The 25636-nt window shown below is 52.9% G+C and overlaps 1 protein-coding gene across 1 annotated transcript in view; it reads right to left on the bottom strand.

Annotated features, from left to right (window-relative positions):
- The window catches only part of FAM107A (family with sequence similarity 107 member A), a 92420-nt gene extending 69981 nt beyond the window's left edge, over positions 1–22439 (bottom strand). Inside the window, exon 1 of the mRNA XM_019984757.2 lies at positions 22423–22439. The gene's annotated coding sequence lies outside the window, so the exon portion shown is untranslated. The remainder of the gene's footprint in view (positions 1–22422) is intronic.
- Positions 22440–25636: the final 3197 nt, after the last annotated feature.

Here is a 25636-nt window from a genome sequence, read left to right as displayed (position 1 = left end):
CAGTTGTTAGCGGCGGACGCTTACGGCAGCTAGGAGATGGGTGTGCTGGACCGGTAAAGGAGACGTGGGTGGAGCACCAACCCTCTACATATTATCATCCCCATTTTATAGCTGGGGAAACTGTGGCTCAGAGAGGTGAAGTAACTTGCCCAAGGTTACACAGCTAATCTTCCAGTAGTCATGGATGGATGTGAGAGTCGGACTATAAAGAAAGCTGAGTGCCGAAGAATTGATGCTTTTGAACTGTGGTGTTGGAGAAGACTCTTGAGAGATCCTAGGACTGCAAGGAGATCCAACCAGTCCATCCTAAAGGAAATAAGTCCTGAATATTCATTGGAAGGACTGATGCTGAAGCTGAAACTCCAATACTTTGGCCACCTGATGTGAAGAATTGAGTCATTGGAAAAGACCCTGATGCTGGGAAAGATTGAAGGCAGGAGGAGAAGGGGATGACAGAGGATGAGATGGTTGGATAGCATCACTGACTCGATGGACATGAGTTTGAGCAGGCTCCGGAAGCTGGTGATGGACAGGGAAGCCTGGCATGCTGTAGTCCATGGGGTCACAAAGAGTCGGGCACGACTGAGCAACTGAACTGAACTGAACACAGCTAACAAGAGACAGAAGCAGGTTTTGAACTCAGATGTGAAGTCCTAGCTCTGAGCCTTGAAACTAGACTGCTGGTAGTCCCACGGAGGGAAAGGGGATTGAGGCTGTGGGTGTGTACCATCCCACATTCCCTGCCCACTGAGTGCCCTACCATACACTTTCTGTGCATCACATTAGCATCTTGGCCAATAGTCAGTTCCAACCCGGGCTTTTGAAGAAGGGAGCCACAGAAAGCCTTTGTGTTCCAGCTGAGGTCCCTGAAGCTTGTATGTCGGTGGAGCTGGTTGCTAGGAGATGCCTCTCAAGAAAGTTTCCTTTGGAAAATGAGCCCAGGCTCTGCCCGCAGCCCCAAGTTATTGTACCTCGGAGAGAGACATTCTACCACTTGTTCCCCTCAAGGCACTAGCAGCGGATCCAGTTCCTCCTCCAACACTCCTTCTGGGCCCCAGCACAGAGAGGATCCTGGCTGAGAACAGCTCCTGTACCAGACAAACTAAGAAGCCTGGAGAGAAAGGGCCCTTTGAGATGACCTACCTGTTCACCCCATTATATAAATGGGGAAACTGAGGCACAGAGGATCAAGGGACTCCACAGTGAGTTGCTGATAGGGTCATGGCTCATCTCTGTCGTTACTACACGAGCAGCGCTCCCACCCCAAGCCCTGCCTGGTGACACAGAAAGAACTCAGTATTTGGAGACAGAGTACGTTTCCCTTTATTTCTTTACCATTGGGTTTCAAAGCCTTCTGGGGGACAATGATTACTTTGCTCAAGTGGAGAGGAACAGCTGCGTTCATTGGGCATCTGCTAAGTGCCAAATCCTGGAATAGGTGTTTTCGGGTCTGTATCTGCTAAACTGACCTCTGGACGGTCTTAGGATCACTGTCTATTGCCTGTAGGATCTACTTGACTAAGGACCATATTTTCCTGGTGTCTTTCTTTTTTTTTTTTTCATGTCTAGAAAATTTAGCTCACATACTGGATGTTTGTGTGTGTGTGCGTGTGTGTGTGATGTGTTGTAGGGACTCTGGGTTCTATTTTCTTTTGAACAGTGTTAAATTTTACGTTAGCAGACAGTTCAATTAACAGTTGATCCCTTTGAAATCTCATGGGCTCAGTTTTACACTTTGCTAGGGGAGGAGCTAAGCCCAAGTTCCTTCCCAAGCCTGCCTAACATGAAAGGTCTTGCCTCCCAACTCCCTCCTCTGAGGACCTTGAAGTATTTGGCTCTAGGCTGTGTTTAGGCAGGTCTGGAACTGCTTTCCACTAGAGCACAGTCCCCACTTGTAGGGCCTTTCTCCTGTCTTGGCCTGATGCCTCGGGTGAAGGTCGGTCCTGTGTCTCCCAGCTCTGCCTGACTTGAAGTATCTCAGTCTGCTCTCAACCCCCTGCCAGCGGCCCTCTGGCAATCCGTGGATAGTCCTGCTCTGGGCTGGCATAGCCAAACCTTTAGACAAGGACATGTGGGTCCTGGGAGACCTGCACAGACTTCTGGGGCCCCCTGGCTCTGCAGCTCCCTCCCCTCCAGTGTCTTGGCCTGTACATTCCTCCTTTGGTTGCCCCAAACTCTGATCGCTGCCCCTTGTACTCAGCAGGACGGTCGTGCTCTGTTTGGCCCCCTGCGCGCTGAACCATGCTCTGGGCATTGTCCCAGGATGAAAGACTACGTGGTGAGGGACTCACCTGGTGAGTTTCCCTTCCCTCAGGATCGAAGCTCCAGTGGCACTTGCTTTCCTGGTGGCTCAGTGGTAAACTCTCCCTGCAGTGCAGGAGACCTGGCTTTGATCCCTGGGTCGGGAGGATCCCCTGGAGAAGGGAATGGCTACCCACTCCAGTATTCTTGCCTGGGAAATCCCACAGAGGAGCCTGGTAGTCCACGGGGTGGCAGAGTCAGACACGACCAAGGTGACTAACACACACACAGACACACAGACACACACACACTCCACTCTCTGAGAGCAGCTGCCTTTTACTTTGTCGGGTGTTGTGATATTTCCGGTTGGTCTGGTACCAGATTCTCCATCATGGCTGAGCAGTGTCTCTCCCTGTATTTGTCTTGGAATACTCACAAGATCCCTGAGAAAAAGGACTCGATGCCCTCATTTAACAAGTGAGGGAATCCCAGTGTGTGCGGACACAGTAACATGCCCAAATTGCAGAGCTGGAGAGCCGAAAACCAATTTTTTGGACTTCCAAGCCCATGTGTTGTCCCAATACTGCCCCTGCTTTCAGTGGAAAAGCTAAAATCAAAACCAAATTTCACTGTCACCATCACCAAAACAGCAGTTTTTTTCTGAACCCACTTATATACTTTCCTATGTCCCATCTCTCTCCATGTACCTGCATTCCTATTTCTGCCACTGACCCCCTGGTCTGGGCGATCATCATCCTTCATATGGATGACGATGGTCATCCCCAAGTGGGCTTCCATTGCTTTCTTCCCAGAACACGTTTGCTGACTTGCTTCCTTGCTCTGCTGCCTTCAGCGGCTCCCTACGACCCACAGCAGCACTTCTCAAAATGAAGTATTGAGAACTACTCTTTAGGGGATGCTCTGCTCTCAAAGATTCTCTGCTGGAAGCGCAAACATGCAGGGGCTCTGCAGGAAAGACACTTGTTTAGCTGGCCTTCACCCAGACTGCGGGCCGGAAACTGCTGGCTCATGTAATCCCTGCTAAAATCTTGTGGAAGGCACTGGAAAATGTTGGCCCACAGAGTCAAGGCGAGTCTTGCTGTCTGCATTTCAGTCTTTCTACATTTCAACCTCCTCTCTCAAGTTCATTTACGAAGACTTCCTGTCACAAGACATGCTCCCGCCCATCCCTTTGTCTCCCTTCTAGCTATAAGAATGATATAAGTCTGCAGCCCCTGGAAGTTTCTTTGAGGGGGACAGGCCCAGAAATGGGACCAACAGGAGGAAAGTGCAGCCATGACGAAGAGAGGGACTAGGTTTTGAAGACTTTATAAAGACCTTGGATGCAGCCTTACCTGAAGCCATTACTCCTGGACTTTCTGCTATGCTGCTGCTGCTGCTGCATCGCTTCAGTCGTGTCTGACTCTGTGCGACCCCATAGACGGCAGGCCACCAGGCTCCCCCATCCCTGGGATTCTCCAGGCAAGACTACTGGAGTGGGTTGCCATTGGCTTCTCCGACTTTCTGCTATAAGAGCTGCTATATTATTATTTATTCCCTCTTAACCCAGGGCTCCTACAAAAGAGCACTTGGCTGGTATATTTTCCCAACTGTCTGGCAACTCTTCTGAGATTGAGCATGATGTCCTGCCCATCTGTGCTCTGCCTCTGGACCTGTGGGACTAAGGGTCGGGGGGTTCAGATGTTTCTTAAATGTCATGAGTCATTATCCCACGAGGGCCACTTTTCTTGGCCCAGCATATGACCAGGAGTTGGCCGTGTGAGAGTTACTTCACAGTTGCCAGCTCTGAGCTTTCTCCTGGAGGGTGGGGGTGAGGAAACTGGTGGGGAAAAGAGCATGAGATATCTCAAAGTAACCCTGCCTTCTGTTTTCACACCTCGGTATAAGCCCCTCCCTCCGAGTGTGGATGGGATCTGTGACTTGATTCTAACACTAGACTATGCCACACATAACTATGGTAATGGGTGTGTGTGTGTGTGTGTGTGTGCGTGCGTGCGTGCATGCCTTGCTCACATGCAATGCCAAAGAGGTTCTCCTTGCTGACTTGATGGAGTGAGCAGACCTGCTGAGACATACACAAGGCCGGGAACAGCTTGCAGCCTCCAGAGCTGTGGGTGGCCTCAAAGAGCTGAGGACAACCTCCAACAGCAACCAGCAAGCCTCTGGGCCCTCTGTCCTACAACCACAGGGACCTGAACTCTGCAAACAACCTGAATGAGCTCAGAAGTGGATTCTGCCCCAGTCAGCCTCCGGATGAGAGCCCAGCCTGACCAATCCCTTGTGAGGTTCTGAGCAGAGGATGTGGCTAAGCGAGGCTAGGACCCTAGCCCATGGGAACTGTGACAGATATGGAAGCTGCAGGTTCTGTAGTAATGTGTAACACTACAATAGAAACCAGTGGGCTTTGGAGAGTGAGAGGTCTGGGTTTTATTTCTGCCTCACGTGCCAGCAGTGTGACCTCACATGAGTCCCATCATCTCTCCAAGCCCCAGTGTTTTCCTTTCTGAACAGGAGTAGATTTGGGAGAATTAAGCGAATGCATGTAAAGCACCCAGAAGGGTCTAGAACAGAGTAGATGCTCAATAAATAGCAGTTAAGAGTTATGATTAAATTTTCTTCATTCACTTAAAAATTTTTTTTTAATATTTATCATAATTACTTTGATACACAGAAAAAATAACTTTGCTTCAAATAGTCAAGGGAATTTCCCTATCTGGGCTTCCCTGGTGGCTCAGATGGTTAAAAAAAAAAAAAGAGAAATACATCTGCCAATAAAGGAGACACAGGTTCGACCCCTGGGTGGGGAAGATCCCTGGAGAAGAAAATGGCAACCCACTCCAGTATTCTTGCCTGGGAAATCCCATGGGCAGAGGAGCCTGGCAGGCTGCAGTCCACGGGGTCACAAGGAGTCGGACACGACTTTCACTTTCCTTATCTAAGAGCACAGAGCGCATCAGCAGAGTCAGATGACCGCCCGACAATCCCATGTGGGTCTCTTTCCGGAACAGCCCCTTCCTCACACCTGGAATAACACCAGCTGCCCAACAACAACTAGCCTAAGAGCCAGACACCTCACCGCCACCAAACCTGCAAGGTGGGGTCATTATTCCCATGTTGCAGATGAAGAAACTAGGGCTCAGAGAGGTTGAGTCACTTGCCCAGCATCCCACAGCTACATGTGGTGGAGGTGGGGTTTGGTTTCAGCACCTGCAAGAAACCACCTATTCCACAGCATCCATACCTGGCCTGGATTCTCCCTCCCTAGTCTCCCGTGGGGGTGGCCTGGGGGACACTGGGGCTTTCTGGAACGGGGCAGGGACAAGGAAATCAGCAGTGAGGCCTGGCCCCAGATCCCGTTACACCAGGGGAGATTGCGTTTCCCCCGTTCCGGCGCCGTGAGTGGGGCAGAGAGGCGGGCAGGCAGCCACTTCCCCGGTTATTCAAGTAGAAAATTACAGGTGCCCAGAATAGCCTGGGCATTCTTTTATTTATGAATAAGCGGCTAGTCCATGGAGCTGGAATGGGGGCTTACATGTATTTTTTTCCACTGGCCACGTTCCCAAGATCTGCAGGGATCCTTAGTTCTCTCAGGGGACTCTCTGGGGGAGCCAGGGGAGCTGGTAGGATTTGGCTGTTTTCAGGGCACGGTCGTGGGAAAAGGAGAGACGGCCATGTCCTTCTTGCTGTGTGACCTTGGGCAAATGGCTTGGCCTAAATGAACCAAATGGCTTCATTTCTTTTATAAAATGGGGTGGGTGCTGAACTTACAGAAATATGTTATTTTCTTCTGAGCATAAAATTAACATTTGCTCATTGTTAACAATGTAAAAAGTTCAAAAAAACAAAATCACCCAATGACCATTATATCCCCCCATGGCCCCTCCATAGTTAAGATAATCAAGGTTAACATTTGGTACATATACCCTTCCAGTCTTTCTTTCTATGCTTCCTATGCATATAGAAAAAAAAGTGAATATTCACTAGAAAGACTGATGCTGAAGCTCCAATACTTTGGCCACCTGATGCAAAGAGCCAACTCATTGGAAAAGACCCTGATGCTGGAAAGATTGAGGGCAGGAGGAGAAGGGGATGACAGAGGATGAGATGGTTGGATGGCATCACCGACTCGATGGATATGAACCTGAGCAAACTCTGGGAGAGAGTGAAGGACGGGGAAGCCTGGCGTGCTTACAATCAACAAAGGCTTTCAGAGCGCTGCCCCAGGCCCCGCGGAGGCTTGGAAGTCAGTTCTCCCCAACACTTTCCACTTTCTGTTTCTCCAGCCCTGTGCAGACCACCCCAATCCCAAACCATCAGAACTGCTAGTGAGGTGGTAAAGACATTTTTCCAGCTCCCAGAAGTGGATGTGGGGCCTGGGGTCTCCTGGGAGGACACCCCCCAGGCCTGAGGCACAGATGGGCTGGCCTGGGCGTGGCTGCTGACCCCGCCTCTCCTCCCTGGAGGGTCAGTGTGGGGAGCTGCCACCTTCTCCCAGGGCTGGGTCTTGAATAGTTAATATGTGAAGTGCTGAGAACTGGCCTCTGACTCACAGTCCGCAGTCAATACATCTTAGCTGTCTCCATAACTGTTTTACGTCATTATTCCTAGTTGAGAGCTAGACAGCCTGAGGTTGTTCCCTGTGGAGACTTTGTATCGAACCCGAGGAGGCAGCAGTTCAATCACTCGCAGGATGGAGGTCATTCCAGCTCTGATGACAGCCACTTCCTGTGTCAGGCACAGTATGGAGCCGGGTGGGCAGGAATCACGTCTGATTCCTGCTCTGCTGACTCATCTGGCTTGCTGCCTGAGGTCTCCACACTATCAATAAATGGCCACAACTAGTCCCCATTCACAGATGATGAAACTGGGGTGGAGAGGGGTTAAGAAACTCTCCCAAGGCTGCACGGCTGGCAGGTGGCAAACAGGGGCCGCACCCCAGGCTTGTCCAGTGCAGCATCCCTCGTCCGGCAGGCTTGGTCTGTAGGGATGAGGCAGGCCTGGTCCCTGCCTCCAGGTGCTCACTGCCTAATTCTGCCCAAGTCTGGAACTTTCCCAAGTTCCTTGGGTTTCCTGGGGGTTTCGGGAGAAAGCTGTGGGCCTGGGGTCAAGACTGCCTTGGTGTCGATCCCTACTGTGACACCGCCTAGCTCTGTCACCCACTTAGGTGTGGGGCACAATAAGTGTGCTCAGCCAGTCCAGCTCTTGGAAAAGTGCACTGGTATTATTCCCAGAGGACTCACTGAATGTCCAAGGGCCACCGTGCTTTCTGCCTGAGTGGTGGGCAGAGCTGTGGCTGTTTTAGCTCAAGGAAACACGGGTCTCCCCCAGCATGTGGGGTTGATTGCTATGTGCCAGATAAAGGTGTCCTAAGTCTGGGCTGCTCCATACCCCAGCCTTGGTGGAGAAAGAGGTGGCTGGACACGGAGGGTGTGTGTGCGGGCGGGGGGTATGTTTGTGAGACACTCAGTTGTGTCCGAATCCTTGTGACCCTATGGACTGTAGCCTGCCAGGCTCCTCTGTCCATGGGATTCTCCAGGCAAGAATACTGGAGTGGGTTACCATTTCCTTCTCCAGGGGATCTTCCCAACCCAGGGATCGAACCCAGGTCTCCTGCACTGCTGGTAGATTCTTTACCGTCAGGGAGGGGGTAGTTCTGCCCAAAGAATCCCAAATCTGCTACATCCTCTCTACATTTGACCACCATGGGTCAGGCAGGTGCTCTTGACTTTCTGCAGCACGTGTTTACGGGACGTTCCCTGGAGTAAACTCAGCCCAGCGAGCCGTGACAACCTGACCTAGAGAAGCAAGGGAACGGCTGCTTCAGGGCATGCTCCCTCACTCTGGGAACCACCACTGCGCTGGGTGGTGATGCTGGGCCAGGCCCACGGCTGAGGGAGTGGGCCGTGAGCCTGCCGCCCGCCTGGGGCTGATTCCTGCATTCACCATTGCCCTGCTGTGTGACCTGGGGCCAGGCACCTAACCTCTCTGAGCTCTGGGGACCACAGGAGTTCCGATTTCATGAGGTTGCTGTGAGACGGTACCTGGCGCATCATGATCACTCACTAAATGGGATATTATTATTTCCTTGAAAAAAAGTTATTTGAAGCCCTGTGGGTCCAAGTTGCCAAAGTGCTCAGTATGAGAATGAAGAATGAGTCGAGTCACACTCTGGAGATTATGGTTTCTGTAGCTGAGATTCTCACCTCTGGGAAACGAGCTCCGTCAAAATCCTGACATGGCCCTGCTCCCTCTTCTTGAGGAGTCTGAACATCCTCATATACACATAGCATTTTATATGTTACTTCATGGAAACCCACCCATGAGCCTAACGGTGGAATTTATCCCAAGGAAAGGACAAGGGGTGGGTACCAAAATACATCTACTGCGATGTGGAAGCACAAAAACAAACCGAATACCTCCAAATCAAGGGCTGGCTAAGCACACCGCAGCAGGCCTGTATGCACGGGACTCGATGCACCCACGAGAAAGGAGCCACAGCAAAGGATGTGTGACCTACCGCAGAGTGGGGGGCAAGTCCTCACGGGTCCGCCTCCCACACTGACAGCGTGGACCGCCAGGTCTGAAAGGATTCCCACCGCGTGTCAGCAGTGGTCATCCTGGACGCAAGAATAATGGGTGATTTTAGTTTTCCTTTTCTGTACTTTATGATTTTTCTATCATATAGTATTTGAGTAATACATGAGAAGACTTTTAAATTAGAGGAGCAAAGTCCACTTTTAAAAATGATGAAAATGGAGTGTTGTGGAAAGTTAGGAAAATAAAGAGGGAAAAAAGCCAATTCATCTGGCTTTGATCACGAACGGCTGCTACTACAATCTGTTCCCTGCAAGGAAGCAAATCTGCTTGACCTTCCTCTCTCACTCCCCGGCCTCTGGTGGAGCACAGGGATCCATTTCTCCTGTTCCCCGTTCCTCTGTTACCACACCCGCTCCTGGGCTTCAGTTATCATCTCTGAAGGATACATACTGCTGATGGTTGGCAGCTCCTCGTGGCCAGCCGGAAGGAGCTGACCAACTTTGATCAGATAGAATAACAAATAGTAAGCAGCCCTTTGCTAAGCCTTTACAATGTGTCAAGTGCTGTGTTTTGTAGGTTCTTTTATTAACCCAGTTTCATACATGGGAAAGCTGAGGTCAAGGAGGTAGCCAACGTCATGAAGCTAGTGAGCAGGAAAGCCAGGATGCAAACCGAGGTTCTCCGGACTTCATGGCCGGGGCCCCAGGTGTGAAGCTACTGCTGACTCCCAGCTGCCTAACCTCAGACACGTCTCACGCCCAGCTGCTTGGTCCAGTTCCCCCAACCTCTGGCCCCCCCGCCCCCCCGTCCTCTCCTACAGCACTGTCCCCTGCCCTAGTCCTGCCCAGCTTCTGCCTGTCTCCCTTCACCTGGAACACTGTCACCGTCCCCTTGGCCTGGCACATCCCTCCAGGGGTCTGCTTAGATAGCACCTTCTCCAGGAAGTCTTCTCTGATGGCTCCCCTGCCAGGGTTGGGTACCCCCAGGCCATGACCCACCCTGTGCAGTGGTGAGCCTGGGAGGAGGCCGGGCTCTCTGCAGGAGACTGTCCCCACACAGCCCTGCCAAGGAGCCCAGCCTCCCATGCCGGCCAAGCCCTTGCCCTGGGATGGTCGCAGGAGGTGGAGGCAGAAAGCTTGGGCCCTGAGGGCCAGTCCTTGGCCTGAGTGTCACATCTGCGCCCGACAGTCTTCAGTCTCAGCTCCTGCAGGTGTCTGCAGCTCCTGGGGATGCAGGCCCAGGCTTTGTAGCTGGGAGGCTCCTGGCTGTGGGCAGAGCAGGGGCAGGGGAGTGCCCACAGGCCACATGCCAGTGGACAGGACCGGGCCAGCGAAGTCACCCTGGGACATCTCTCTCCCTTTCCCCCAGGTTCACCTGGCTGAACCTGGATGAGGCATCCCTGGAAAAACTGCCACTGGAACTTTCCACTGACTCTGGCCTGGTTCTGGAATGGCAGGATTCTGAGACAGAGCCTGTGGTCATTTCTGGCCAGAGTCCCTGACCTGCTCAGGCACAGACTAGACCCACAGCAAGGAGACTGCTGTAGCACATGGGCTCAAAGTAATTCCAGGGCCACCAAGCCCTGGCTGTGGGATTTTGGAGCCTTGCCTAGAACTTTTTTTTTTTTTGCATCAATGGATGAGTGCATCACCCTGTAATTTACTTTTCTTTACTGTCCTTATTGAATTTTGATAAACATTATTTTATCATAAAATGAAGTGGGAAGTGGAAGTGTCCCCTCATTTTTTTTTATACCAAAAGACATTTCAAAAGTTCAAACACACTTAAAACCTTATGAGACAACTAAAAGTTGCAGATTTTAAAATCATCGCTGTTAAAGACTTATTCTTAAAGAGGAAAAGCTGAAAAAGGCCAGAGTATATAATGGACAAGAGACAACCATTTCGCTAAATGGTGCTGGGGAAATTGGACAGCCACGTGCAGGACATGAGACCAGAGCATTCCTCCATGCCATGCACAGACGCTCAAAATGGACGAGAGACCCAAAAGCAAGACCTGAAACCACAGAGCTCCCAGAAGAGGACACAGGTGGAGCACCACACGGCAACAGTCCCCTAGTCTCCCAAGGCAAAAGAGACAACAGCAAAAACATACCAACTGCACCCAAGCCGACGCAAAAGCCCCTGCACAGCAAAGGAAATCATCCACAAGATGACGGCAACCCTCTGAATGGGAGGAAATACCCGCCAACCACATGACTGACAAGGGGTCAACACGCAAAACACAACAGCGCCTACAACTCAACACCAAGAAAGCAAACAACCCAATCGAAAAAAAAAACAAAAACAGCAGGACACTCAACCATTTTTTTCCAAAGACAACATACAGATGGCCAATGGGCACATGAAAGGACGCTCAACATCGCTAACCATCAGAGAAATGCGGATCAAAACCATGATGCGGTATCACCCACACCTGCCTGAATCGCCATCATCAACAGGTCAACAAATAACAGATGCTGGCAAGGAGAAACGCGAACACGTGTATGCTGTTGGTAGGAACGTAAATTGGTTCGGCCATGATGAAAAACAGGATGGCGGTTCCTCAAAACAAAAAATAACTGCCATATAATTCAGCAACCCCACTCCTGGGTATATATCTGGAACAAATGAAAACACTAATTGGAAAAGACATGCACCCCAGTGTTCATAGCAGCACCGTTTACAATAGCCAGTAGATGGGAGAGACCCAAGGGCTCATCAACAGACAAGTGGATTAAGTGTGGGGTATATATACACAGTGGCGTGCTTCTCAGCCTTAAAACAGAACGACATTCAGCTATTTGTAGCAACATGGAAGGACCTGGAGAACACCATGCTTAGTGAAATAAGTCAGACGGAGAAGAACAAACATGCAGATGTCGCTTATACATCAAATCTAATATATATATATATATATACACACACACACACACACACACATACACACACGTATACAGCAAAACAGACTCACCGATGTAGGAAACAAACCAGTGATTACCGGTGGGGGAAGGAGGGAGGGCACTGGGCTACCCCCGCAGGTCTGCAAGCCTTGTGGTTGCCCAGCCTCGAGAAAGAAGAGCCCGGAGATATTGACAGAGTCGTCAAAACGTGCATTTGGTCTAACATTTCTGAAGCAAAAGGTCCCAGATCGACATGCCAGCGTGTAAAGCAGCCAGGCCAGCAGACAGGTCATGGCCGCCACCTTTGCTACTCAGGGAAGAAGGCAGCTGCTATTTATAGATGAATGGACCAATAGGTTGGCTCATCGGTTACCAGGGAAACCAGCAGCTGGGGCATAGCCCGCAGAGCCCCTTAGGTTAAGGAGCATCATGAGGGCAGGTGTTTCCTTTTAATAAACTAGCAGGTGGAGCTGTTCTGGGCTAAGGATTAGAACCATCAGGAGCTGGGGCAGAGGGCAAGCACGTCCCTGTGCACAGGGGATCGGTGAAGTAGAAGCTGGCCGAGCAGCGGAGGAACACAGGGCAAGACAGCAGCCGCCATGCGTGTCCTGACCATGCGTGTGCGCTACGCCCCTTCACTTTGCCCAGCCCTTTGCAACACTACAGACTGCAGCCTGCCGCACACTCCACCTCAAACAGCCTGACTGACCCTTACGATCTTGGTCCTCCCCTCGTCCGACATATCCGTGGGGTAGGTATGTGGAGGTGTACTGCAACCAAATACAATACTAGCGCAAAACCAAATACAGTACAAATGCAGAACGAATGCAACGCAGAGGCCAAGGGGTGGGCAGACTTTGGAGCCAAGCACTTACTGGGCCAATTTTCCCAAGTGCAGAGGAGGACAACAGCGGCATCTCACTGTAGATCCAGCAATCAAGCTACTGTCTCCTAGCCACTCAGACTAGGGTGAAGTGGAAGGTGTTTACCAGGCGCAATCCGGGGAAGATCAAGACCATTAAGGAATACAAGCAGCAGCAGCATGCTGAGGTAATCCCACCCCCGCCTGTGGTTTTATCCTGGCCTACGCTTCCATGCCGCCTGTCCGCTCTCGGGCCCCACAGCGGGTGACAGACACCAGAGGGGAGGGGTGTGGTAGGACACACCGCATGCGTGCTCGGTTGTGTCCAGCTCTTTTGTGACCCTATGGACTGGCCCTCCAGGTTCCTCTGTCCATGGAATTCTCCAGGCAATGGAGTGGGTTGCCATTCCCTTCTCCAGGGCATCTTCCCGACCCAGGGATAGATCCTGGGTTCCCTGCATTGCAGGTTCTTTACCGTCTGAGCCACCAGGGAAGCCACAATTTGAATTTTCAGTATTTTCTGGCAGCTAGTGGTGAAGGCCTGTGTGAAGGGCTCCCTTTGCTAATCCTGTCGGTCAGTCATTCAGTGCAGCCTGTAGTCTGTCTCCCTTGGGCTCTCTTCCATGCCCGGGGCCTGAGGCAGCGTCGGACTCAAAGTGGGTGCTTAGGACATACCTGTGGAAGGAAGGAGTGAGTTTCCTGGATGGTAGCTCTGGATTCACTGAGTCTCCTTCCTAGGATATGTCCCCTGGCATCCAGACTGAGTGACAGGGAGGTTCCTGCCCTCATAGAGCTGACGTGGAGCTTGGGAAAGCCAGCTATGAAACAGTTAAAGAAACAGCCAAGGGACTTCCCTGGTGGTCCAGTGGTTAGGAATCCATCTGCCAATGCAGGGGACACGGGTTCGATCCCTGGTCCAGAAAGATCCCGCATGCCTCTGGGCAACAAAGCCTCTGTGCCAGTACTGTAGCCCACGCACCTAGTGCCTGTGCTCCACGAGAAGCCACTGCAACGAGAAGCCCGAGCACCACAATGAAGAGTAGTTCCCTCTTGCTGCAACTAGAGGAAGCTTGCATGTGCCAACGAAGATCGAGGGTGGCCAAAACATTTTTAAAAATAAAGAAATACTCAAGTAAGTTCTGTGTAGCAGCTGCAGGACTGGGGACCAAGATCGAGGTACTTTAGCTGGAGGGGTCAGGGGTGGCCTCTCTAAGCTGAAGCCTGAAGGACCTGGTCATGGAAAGAGCCAGGGAAGAGCGCCCTGGGTGGAGGGCACAGCAGAACAGAGGCTCTGAGGCAGGGAAGCTCTTGGCTTGTTGGAGGAAGCCGTGGAGTCCAGCATGGCTGGAGCAGAGTCAGTGTGAGCGTCTTAGGTGGCCAGGCCGGAGTAAGGCACAGAGGGCTCATACCCTCTTCTCTGTGGTTGTGATTTCCTTGTAACGGCTCTTGAAGGGCTTTACTCAGGAGAGTAGCGGGTCAGATTCTGAATCAAAATGAAACTCTCTGGGTATCCCACGTGGGAAGCCACTGCCAAGAACAGAAGCTAAAATGAACTGCAGGCCCCAGGAGCACAGCCAAGAGAGGATGAACGGGGTCACGGTTAGGGGTTGGATTGAATTGTATCCCCTAAAAGCTATGCTGAAGCCCTAGCCCCTGTACCTGTGCATGTCACCTGAATTGCAAACAGGGTTTTTGATGATGTACTCAGTTAAAATGAGGTCATGAGAGTGGGCTCTAAGCTGATATGACTGGTGTCCTTTTAAGAAGAGAAGAGACACAGACACACAGGAGATGCCACGTGACGACACTGGCAGACCCGGGTGAGATGCATCTATAAACCAAGGGGTGACAAAGATGGCTCAAAGTAGCCGACGCAGCGCTAAGGAAGCCACCTGCTCAGGCAGGAGATACAGAAGATGCGGGTTTGATCCCTGGGTTGGGAAAATCTCCTGGAGAAGGAAATGACAATCCACTCCAGTGTTCTTGCCTGGAAAATTCCAGGGACAGAGGAGTCTGGTGGACTACAGTCCATGGGGTTGCAAAAAGTCGGACACAACTGAGCAGCTAAGCACACACATACCCCGGGAGCAGAGAGAGAGGCAGAGCACAGGTTCTTCCCAGAGCCTTCAGAGAAACCTGGCTCTGCCGACACCCTGATTGCAGGCCTCCAGCCTCCAGTGCTGCGAGGGGATACGCCTCTGCTGCTTTCAGCCACCCAGCCCCAGGGAACCAAGACGTCACTTCCCCGTGCTTGCTTGTGATCACAATCTCTGTGGGACCTTCACTGATGCTGACCTGATGGCAGGACTCCCCCTGAACGTTTGCCCCATCGCACACCCCAAAACTCAATAGACATGAGTTTCAGCAAACTCTGGGAGATACTGAAGGACAGGGAAGCCTGGTGTGCTGCAGTCCGTGGGATCGCAAGGAGTCGGACAATGACTGAGCAGCTGAACACCACCACCCCAAAACGACCCCAAAGTGTTCCCAAGAGTGTAAGTGCCTAAGGACAACCCTGCAGGGAGGCCCCTCTGAACAGCAGTCACCCCCTGGTTTCTGGCTGGGCCCCGTGGGTTCTGTTCTTATGGGTGACAGCCCTGTGGGACACCCCAGGCCCCATCGTGACTTGCACCTTGGGAGCAGGGAAACCAACACCAAGCCTGCCTCCCGTGGCTTCCTTGGCGTGGCTTTGCTGGTTGCGTTTAGCCCCTCTCAGATTTTAGATGAAGAAACAAGGCTCCAGCCACCTGTCCCTCCCTTCCACCGCAGGCCTGAGATCTGATCTCTCACTCTAACAAAGCCCCTCGTTCACGTGGGCTTAGGAGACACAATGTTCCGAAAGCAGATCCCCGGGCCCCGCAAGGGAGCTGCTTTTGGGTTTCTGCCTTCTCAAAAGCCGGCTTTGATTTGGCCCCTCCTGCCCCACCTCCGAGTTCTTTCATGATGGAAATTAAATTCCTCTGAACTTTAAAGCCCTTCTTTGGTGCTGCTCCCAGTGGGGCCGGAATCAGCACCAGCTAGTAACTCTACCCACAAGGTGAAGATTTATTCTGGCTGGAGATGTGGTTTCATCCTGATGATTGAAAAAAACAAGTCAAAAAAGAGAAGGTGGTCTTAGGAACCAGACAGATTTGGTTCAAGTCCCAGCCCTGGTACTTGAAGGGTGCCTCCCTGAGTCTGGGTTTTTGCCCTGGTGAAATAGGGGCGTCGGTACTTTTGTGGTGAGGATTCTTAGCACATTCACAAGAAGACCATTACCCCCTTCTCATCTCCCTGGCCCCTTCTCAGCTACCCCTGCTAGTCCTTCAGGTTTAGTAAAACATGCAGACCTAGTTAGGCAAATACAGCTCTGCAACAGGCTTGCCCCTCCCCCTGCTTACTCAGCCCCGAGTCCTGTGTGGGCATTTGAGACCCACGCAAGGAAGACATCCTAGAAGAAGTGCCAGCTGGACGGGCATCTTTCTTTCTCCTTCAATGTCGTTCCCTCCCAAGCTGGACTTCCAGCCACAAAGACGGACAGGAAAAGTTTTAGTCTTGGGAAAGGTGGTTGAGGGGCTTTAAGTGATGGCATTGCATCATTACATAGAGCAATACTCTTGCCTCTGGGCAGACTTAACCAGCACCCGGGGACAAGGCTCCACTGGCAGATGTGGGATGGATTCCCACCCCTACGAACCCATGCACTCATCGCTTCTGTGCAGTGCCCGACCTGTACACCTGTTCAGGGAACTCCTGAACCCAGCCTGGGAAGCCAAGAGCAGCAGGGAATGACAGCTTCATTAGGTGGCCTAGGGCCCTTAGGAAAACGGTGCCCTTTCTCTGCTTCCAAAGGTCATTCCACCTGCCTTCAAAAGCCCCTTTCAGCTGCTCAGAGCACCGCATCCATGGGTGTCACTCATCCATGATGTGGGCATGGCATCGTCTGCCTTGAGGGGCTGGGAGGCTGGAGGGAAGCCTTTGAAAGCCCCGAGCATGGTGGCTGGCAGGGTCAGTGCTCAGAAACTGCTATGTCCCCTCCTCCTCTTCTGCCCTCACACCTTGTGACGGAACGTCTTCTGGGGGTACAGTCAGAATTCAACACATGCCTGGTCCGAGAACAAGAGTAGGTGGGCAGGCCCTGGGCCTGGAGCTCAGAGATGGGCTGGACGTGCGGGCAGCTGTCGGGAGGCCTTCCAGGCATCAGCCACTGGTGCGAGTGAGGCCCGGGAGGCTGGCGGGATGCTGGGAGTCAGGGCTCAGCCAGGAGCAGGTCTCTGCTTTGTTGGGGGTGAGGAAGGGGCCTCACCATGGGCTCCTGACCTCCTTCTCCTCTTGGCCTTGAGCCCCCCATTCTCAGAGTCCTCTGGGAACCTGGTGGTGAACTTCTTTCCCCTCAGAGAAACGGTCTGAGGTGGTGGGCAGAGTAGCAAGGGTAGGTTGGCTTGGATGGCGAGGGGCTCCTAACGCAGCCCTCAGGCCCGGCTCAGCTATGGGCCGGCGAGTGGAACCCTTCCCTGGGCCTGGGCTAAGAGCACCCATCCATCATGATGGGGATAACTGTTCAGGGAGTCAGAGGGGCTGTGCCAGATGGGTGCCTTTTGGGCTCTGTAAGAACAAACACTCCCTTCCAGGATGTTTATCAAAATTAGCCATCTCTCCCAATTTTCTTCCCTTTTGTTTCAGCCACGGAAACGTTCTTCTAATGAAGATGAATGCAAAGCAATGAGCATTTTGGCAAACATCAACAGAGCTGTTCATGGAAGTGAAAAACCCGGGTGGTGCTGAGTTCGGAGGAATGTTTTAGAGAATGCTGTGTCCATGCCCTCAAGGGCTTCATGGAAGTGAAAAACCTGGGTGGTGCTGAGTTGGGAGGAATGTTTTAGAGAATGCTGTGTCCATGCCCTCAAGGGCCGTCTGAGGTCCACGGGAATTGCTTTTCCTGGGCCCTTTCTACCCAAGGACCTGCAACCTCATTGTCACAAGAACTTAAAGCAAGGCTCCAGGCAGGACGTTGTTGTCTGCACTCATCTCTCTAAAATTAACGTATGCCAGGACTCTGGCGGTCCTGCGGCCTTAGGGCCCAGGAAAACGGTCATTAGGTGGCCTTAGGGCACAGGAAAATGGTGTCCACCAGGTCCATGCCAGGACCCTGGTGGTCCAGTGGTTAAGAATCCACCTGCCAATTCAGGGCACATGGGTTTGATCCTTGGCTGGGGAACTAAGATCCCACGTGCTGTGGGGCAGTACCTAAGCCCATGCACCACAAGCCGTAACTACTGAAGCCCACACGCCTCACAGCCGTGCCTCCGCAACAAGAGAAGCCACGAGAAGCCAGCACATCACAACTAGAGCAAGTCTGTGCACAGCAGCCAAGAGCCCGTGCACCACAAAAGACCCAGTGCAGCCAAAGATAAAAAATAAAGAAAATCAGCGCACACCCAGCTGGCCAATATTTCCAGCTTCTGGAATGTTCCAAACAGAAACACTGCTTCCGTGTATTGAAAATGCCTTCATTTGATCCTTTGCAAAAATCCTGAGTGTGGCCTGGGTACCCGCTTTGCAGATTACAACATGCTGAGTTCAAGGGAAGTTCAGAACTTGCCCAGGATGAGTAGGGGCAACTGTATCTGCTTTTTGACTCTTGGTCCAGCATGCTTTCTGCCTCCCCCTTGAACTTCTCAATTTTTTTCCATTCTGTTCACACCATGGTCAGAGATACCACCAGCTCCCACACGGAGGTGGCAGGCACGTTATGACTGAATGCCCAGCATCCATCTTACTCTCTCCTGTTGGGTTTTGGGGGGTGACATTGGGGGCCTGATCTCCAGCCCCAAGGGGTCTCTGGTTGGCCTCAACCAATCCCATGGTCCTGCTTCCATCCTTTGCCAGCACCAGGTTCAGGATTCCAGGTGAAGCCAATGGCCTTGGTGTTCCCCAGGGGAAAAGGGTTGCTTTAGGGGTGGCATGTGACTTAATAGCTCCCAATGAAATTCAAGGGAACCTTGCTTGTGCATTTCTAGGAAATGCCCTGGAGACATCACTGAGCCATTGGATCTCCACTTAGGGAACCCAATAAATTTCCTTATTGTTTAGACCAACTGGTTTTTGGTTTTCCCTTCCTCGAAGCAGATGGCATTCTAACTGAAATACAATTTATGGGAATTTCAGCAGCCGACTTCAACCTGGAGTCCTCATACCTGGCGCCCCCAACTGCAGCTGGAGATGGTCCTGACAATTCCGACCGGTCAGCCCCATCTTTACCGTCACACGCGCTGTTCCCACCTATCATTATTTGCCTGCCTGTCCGTCTCCCCAACTCACAGAGACAGCTGTGAAGGCAGGAACCATCCCTTTCCATCCCTGGCTCAGTTCCTGGCACAGGGAAGCAGGTGCAAGTGTTCTTAGTCACTCAGTTGTGTCCAACTACTTGTGATCCTATGGGCTGTAGCCCGCCAGGCTCCTCTGTCCATGGGATTCTGCAGGCAAGAATACTGGAGTGGGTAGCCATTCCCTTCTCCAGGGGATCTTCCTGACCCAGGGATCGAACCCAGGTCTCCTGCATTGGCAGGAGGATTCTTTTTTTTTTAATTTATTTATTTTAATTAGAGGCTGATTACTTTACAATATTGTATTGGTTTTGCCATACATCAACATGAAGGAGGATTCTTTACCACTGAGCCACCAGGGAAGACCCAGGGGAGCAGGTATCCAGGTACTATTTTGCTGGGGGAGGCTGGGGTGGGAGAGATGAAGATGTGGTGGGTGGAGTTGGGTACCCGAGAGCGCACTTTGTGGGCAGGAGTCATCTCCAAGGGGCAGCTCTGTCCTCCCTTCCTGGGGAAGGTGCTGGGGAAGGAGCTGCAGGTGCTACAGAAATGCCCTGGCCCTGGCTGCATGGCCCTGGGAAGTCCTTCCCTTCTCTGACCTCAGTCTTCCCAGCTGTTTAGTGAGGCGGGGACTGGACCGCATCATCAAGGCTTTTTCAGACTTGTCATTTTATGATTATGATTAAACCATAACTGGGGGCGGGGTATGGGATGCCTCTGAGGATAGCAGGGCGCATTTCATGGGACAAGCCTGTGGGAGAATACATGCATAGGAGACAGGGATTACTTTCCACACAGAGGCCAGCGGGGTGTTGCTTCTGGAAAGAGGGAGGTGGGCATGGGGGAGGTCTGGTGGGGTGGTCTACCGAAGGGGGAGCCTGGCTTGAGGCTTGCTCACAGCCTTCGCTCCAGCCTGGCTCACCATGACCAGCGGGGGAAGGCACAGCTGCTGGGTGTCAGCTTTTATGCCTGCCATTGGCCGTGCTGGCTCAAGGGAAGGTTGGTGAGGCTCAGAAGAGGACGCAGGCACGGGAGGAGCCGGTTCAGGGAGAGACTGAGCGCCCGTTTTGTTCCAGGCATGGGATCATTAGGGTTTTACGATAATCTGAAGAGGGTCTTTTATCTTTCGTTTACTAAAGTAGAATCAGAGAGGTGCAGTGACTTGCCGAAGGTCACAGAGGGTGTGGATGAACTGACACAGGCCTGTCTGACTGTGTAGCCCATGTTCCCAATCACTGTGCCCGGCTGCCTTCTCCCTGGAGGGCTTTCCCCTGGGGTGGGGAAGGGGTGGGGGTCCAGGGATAGCTGTGGCTTTCAACCTGGGGGCAAGTTCTCACTGACCCATTAGGCTACGTTGAGGATTCTGAAGCTGTCTGGACTTAGTGGGAAAGGGTAGGGGATCGATTGCCGATGTCTGCCAGGGGGTGGGGAGGAACAGCGAGAGGCAGACCGTGAGCTATACTCCGTCCTTCCAGGGACAGACCTTATTAGGGTCATTTTTAGGCCTGGGAAGCTGGCTTCCACGATGACTCCCTGCCTCAGGTTCAGCACAGATAGGATCCAGAGGGGAGGAGTGGAAAGAATGTTTCTGAAAGAGGGGATCGGCTGGGGCCAGGGCCAGGGCCCGAAGCTTGGCTGGGAGGGCAGCTCTGGGACTCCCAGAGGCTGTGTCCTATCACCTTCCTGCCCTGACTGCAGGTGACCCACACTGACCCCTGCAGGCAGGAGTCAGCCTTGCAATGGGAAGCGAGGCCAGCACTAGGAGGCTTGGCGGCTCAGATGGTCAAGAACCGGCCTGCAATGCAGGAGATCTGGGTTCAGTCCCTGGGTTGGGAAGATTGCCTGGAGGAAGGCTCGGCAGCCCACTGCAGTATTCTTGCCCGGAGAATCCCATGGACAGAGGAGCCTGGCGGGCTACAGTCCATGGGGTCATACAACTTAGCATGCATGCAGGGGTTATCGAGCCCAACACTCCTGTTTTGCAAATGGAGAAACTGAGGACCAGAGTTCTTCCTCCATAGGTCTACGGTGTACTCTTCTTTAAATCTGAAAAGTGTGGGATGGGCTGGGTTGGCAGAAAGCTTGCAGTTAAGCAGAAGGGAGTCAAAATCCTGCCCTTTTTCACACTGGCTAAGAAGTCACGCTTGGCCTCTGAACCTCGCTTTCCCGCCTTTAATACAATAGGTCATCACAGCTGGGTAAGGATTAGCGTCTCCGTGTATGGGGCCCTCTGGGGGTCAGGAAGCTGATAAGCACTTTACCGGCAGCATCTCAGGGAACCCCCCAGAGACGGGTACCCACCCCACTTCCCAGGTGAGGACTGGGATGCAGAGGGTGGGGTTCCTCACCACAGTAAGCGGGTGGAGGAGCTGGGACCTGGCAGCCTGACCACATTGCTGGTGGGCAGTCCTGGTATGGCTGTGAACATGTGCCAGAATTCCCCAGCCCCTCCTCAGAGACTCTGACCCAGGAGCTCTGGGTGGGCCCTGAGAAAGCGACAGGTTAACAAGCCCCCTCCCACACCTCCCCCTCCCCATGTTTAAAGCCAACACAAGGGGTGTACAGACCTCGTTTTCAGAAATGCCGCACTGGCTGTGCTACCTACAACACTCCCTCCCCCCACCCCACGGAGACCCCAGACTTAGAAGGATAATGGATGGATAACATGGATAGATGGATAATATGAAGACAAATCTACCAACAACGGACCATATAGCTCACTATGTGCCAGGCACTCTTTCAAACGCTTCGCATGTTATAATTCTTTTAATCCCCACCACAAGCCTGGGAGGTAGTGACTACTATTGTCCGATTTCACAGATGAGGGAATGAGCTACAGATAGCTTCAGTAACTTGCCCTTGGCTCTACCTCTGGTGACCACTGGTTAGCCAAGTTAATTACAATGGTCGTTATTGTTTTCTTGCCCCGCCTTCACCTGTGCCAGGCTCCCCTGGTGCTGGGGGTGGGGCTGGGGGGAGTGGTCAGGGAACCCGAGGTAGGGCAGGAAGGGGGTGTGTGTGTGTATAAGACCAGGGAGCCTGAGAGGCCGGGCGGCCCCAGGTCTGATTCAGAGATGGACAGATTGGACGCCGGCCTTGCCCTGAGCCCCAGCCAGGTTTCTACATGAAATCTTAGCTCTGAGCTCAGGGAGGGGGCTGGCGAGCAGTGTGTGAGGGACCCCACCTGGCGGGCGCAGCCTCCCTCCCCATGTCCAGGGCCTCTGCAGGACCCTCGGGGGCTCCTACCTTCTTCCCCTGGGCAGCTCCCATGGCACAAAGCGGGCACCGGGCTTGGCTGGGCCCAGGGCAGGGTGGGGCGGGGGCCAGGCAGGAGGTCCTCCCCTCGGTGTTATTTCAGGAGCCGGGGCCCAAGGGGTGCCCTGGGCCAGGGGCCCACGTCCTCCTGCGGCTCATTCTCCTTGGGCACAAAGGCGGCTTTCACGGCTGCTCCTAAGCCGGCTGCTCCTCAGACAGGCTTAGGGTGATTGATCCTGACGAGGGGCCGGTGTCCCCAGGCAGCCGCATGCCCTCCTGGGGTCCCGGTGGTTCCTCACCTTATGCACTCCTGCCCTTGCCAGGGAGGGGCAGAGCGGTCCTGTCCCCCGGCAGCGGCGGCTGGGGCGTGGCGGGTGACCTCTGGCGGCCCGGAGGGCAGGCCTTGACCTTCAAGCCAGCAGACAGGCCGGGGTGGGGGACCGGGAGGGTCTGTGTGGGGATGTGACCCTCAGGCTGCTCAGCCCTGTTTAGGACAGATCTGAGGAGGCACTTGGGGCTGGGGTTCTCTGGAGCAGAGATGCCCAGAGCGGAATGCTTCATTCACCAGAGCAGCAGTCCAAGCAAGGCGGCCAGTTTGGGCTCAGGCCAGGAAAATATCTGGAGGCCAGATTCCAGGCTGGGGGCCAAGGTTTCCTTCCGCGTTGCCCAGCAGTCACCCTCCTCCTCATTTCACCCCCTCCCTGCTGGTTGTCACCGGCCCGGGCAAGATTAAGGCTGGGCACCTTGGGCTGGAGTCACAGCTCTTTTCCTCACATGACTTGACCTCTGAGCCATGGGTTCTTCACCTGTGTGTGTGTGTGTGTGTGTGTGTGGTGGTGGTGGTGGTGGGGTGGTCAGATAACCACAGCTCACGGGGGGTGCTGCTCTGAGGGCTGGAAGGGAAGGTGTGTGCAGCTGAAGCCATTGTCCTGTTAAAGCTTAAGTGTCATTCCCTGCTTCACAATCTTCCTCTTGACCAAACTGGGATGACAGTGGTCCCACATCCCACAGGGCTGTGAGGTTGAAATGAGGTAATTCACATAAAGCTCTGACACAGGTTTCGACGACAGCAATTGTCCACGGAATTTAGATGCTGCTGTTATCCCACTGTTACTAATATGGATGATTGACCCACTGCCCGCTGGCGAGCCCCAGGCAAGCAGTGTGATTCGGCACAGCGTCCTTTCCCAAAAGCTGGCTGGGTGGGGAAAGCCTGGTGGCCTTCCCTTTCCTCCAGCACAGAGCCTGGCACAGTGATTGTGACCCGGATGACATATGAGATGGCAGCTGGTGGTGAAGGGTGCAGGATCAGGTGTTCTAGACCTGACTTTGCCCATGGATTGGAGTCCCCCATGGTCCACGGGCTCTGATTCATCCGGTCTTGCCTGCCTCTGGGGCCTCGCCTGCCGCAGCCCTCCTCTCCCTGACAGTTCCTGCTCGGGCTACCTGCCTCTGGGGCCTCGCCTGCCGCAGCCCTCCTCTCCCCGACAGTTCCTGCTTGGACCACTTTTATTCTCACCTCAGCACCTTTCCACTGGCTGCTCTTGCTGCCTGGAATGTTCCCCATCTCTCTCCCTTGAATTCATTTGTTTTTAAAATCTTGGCACGATTCTTTACTCTGTCTTTTAGGCTCAGTTATCACTGCCTCAGAGAAGCTTTCCCAGACTTCCTGCGGCCTCCAGAGCTGTTGAGTATTCATTATAGCACTCGTCAGAAACCGTGTTCATTGTCTGTCATCCCTACCTGAATGGCATCTTCACAAAGTCTGGGACTGGCCTATCTTGTTCCTCAGTTTACTCCCCTGCGTCTAGAATAGCGCTCGGCATGTTGCAGTCACTCAGTACATATTGGTGGCTCCTCGGTCCATGGGATTTTCCAGGTAAGAATACTGGAGTGGGTTGCCATTTCCTTCTCCAGGGGATCTTCCCGACCCAGGAATTGAACCGGGGTCTCCCACATTGCAGGCAGACTCTTTACCATCTGAGCTACCAGGGAAGTCCATATATTGGTGGAGGGGATAAAGAAATGATGCAGGATTCGATGAAATAGTCTTAAGTATGTAGAGTGCTCAACACGGCCCTAACTCATCGCAAGTGCTCGGTGCGTGGCGATTATCAATACTGTTGTTACTGTTGTTGTTGATTTCCCCCAGCACCTATGCCCCATCCAGCCAAGCAAAAGTGTGGCTTCTTCCCTCTGCTGCTTCTCCTGGGTTCAGCCCCTGCCTTTTCTGCCTGTCCCAGTCACAGTAGGGGTACAGCTTCTGATCTCCTGCAGTAAGAACACCCACAAAACTGGACAGAGCGGTGACTAGACTGGCAGCCAGCCACAGAGGTACAAGCGCCATCAGTCAACTCTGAAGGCCAAACTCTGTTGGCAGCCATCCCATAATTACCCACTGGCTTGGTTCTTGGTGGCATGGGAAGGGAGAAAAAGGAATTTTACACATTTATTAATTTTCCCCCACCTGCTTGGAGCCCTGCTGAAATAGGGCTTATGAGCCACACTGCAAGCTGGCTTGACTGGATGCCTCGATTGACTGAATGTCTGAAGCCTAGCTCCTGGCAAGACAGGGGTCTGAAAACCAGCCTTTGGACCCTGTGCCTTGGGCAGGAGGAGTGGGGTTGGTGGTCCCTGCAGGGGCGATGCTTGGAATACACGAGTGGTTTGTGAAACAGCGGCTGGTGGTGGAGGGTCAGGACTAGCCAGATCCAGCGTGGCCTGGTCTCACCATGTGGCCTGGGCACAGCGCTTAGCTTCTTTCTTCATCCGCAAAAAGCAGATAAGCATCTGCTCCTTCCTGGCCCACAGCCTTGTGGAAAAAAGCAAGGCCTGCGCTACGCGGCAGGGATCTAACAGAGGAGTTCCAGATCTCTCAAGCCCAGCCCCCTCCATCTCTCCCAAAGAATGATGGTAGATGGTGAGACCTTTGGCAATTTTCAGAAGTCTTCAGAGGCACGCAGGAGGAGGAGGAAGGGAGAGGGAATCAAGGGGGAAGAGCAAAGCGGGATAGAAAACAGTAGTAGTTTCAGAGTAGTTTTAGGGCAAGTTTTTCTGAGTCTGTTTCCCGTAGTGATGGAGATAGATTGGGATGCCAGTCTTTATTTTGAGGCTCTTGGCTGTGTGACTTTGGACAAGTTACTTGACCTCTCTGAGCCTCATTTTTCCGTATGCATAAAAGGAATAACAAGGATCCCCACCCCAGGCGGCTATGAGGATGAAATGAGGTAACTCATGTAAAGCTCTGTGCAGAGCCTATTTATATGACAGCCAAGTCTCCATAGAAGTTAGGGACGTGCTGTTGTGACGTGCCTCATAATAGTGGTGGTAAGGCCACTGCCCATTAGCAAGTCCCAGGGGACCAGTCTATTAAGCACCACGCCTTTCCCAAGAACTGGGTGAACATACCAGCCTTCCCTTTCTATCTTGGGCTGCCACCTACTGGTGACGACCAGAATTACAGCTACTGGAAAGCCCTCGCTGTGACTTAGGGAACACCGGCTCCGCTCACGG

The sequence above is a fragment of the Bos indicus genome, chromosome 22 (genome assembly GCF_029378745.1).
Source record: "Bos indicus isolate NIAB-ARS_2022 breed Sahiwal x Tharparkar chromosome 22, NIAB-ARS_B.indTharparkar_mat_pri_1.0, whole genome shotgun sequence".
Lineage (NCBI taxonomy): Eukaryota > Metazoa > Chordata > Mammalia > Artiodactyla > Bovidae > Bos > Bos indicus.
Note: the sequence above shows the minus strand (reverse complement) of the source record. Positions and strands in the feature narration are given on the sequence as shown.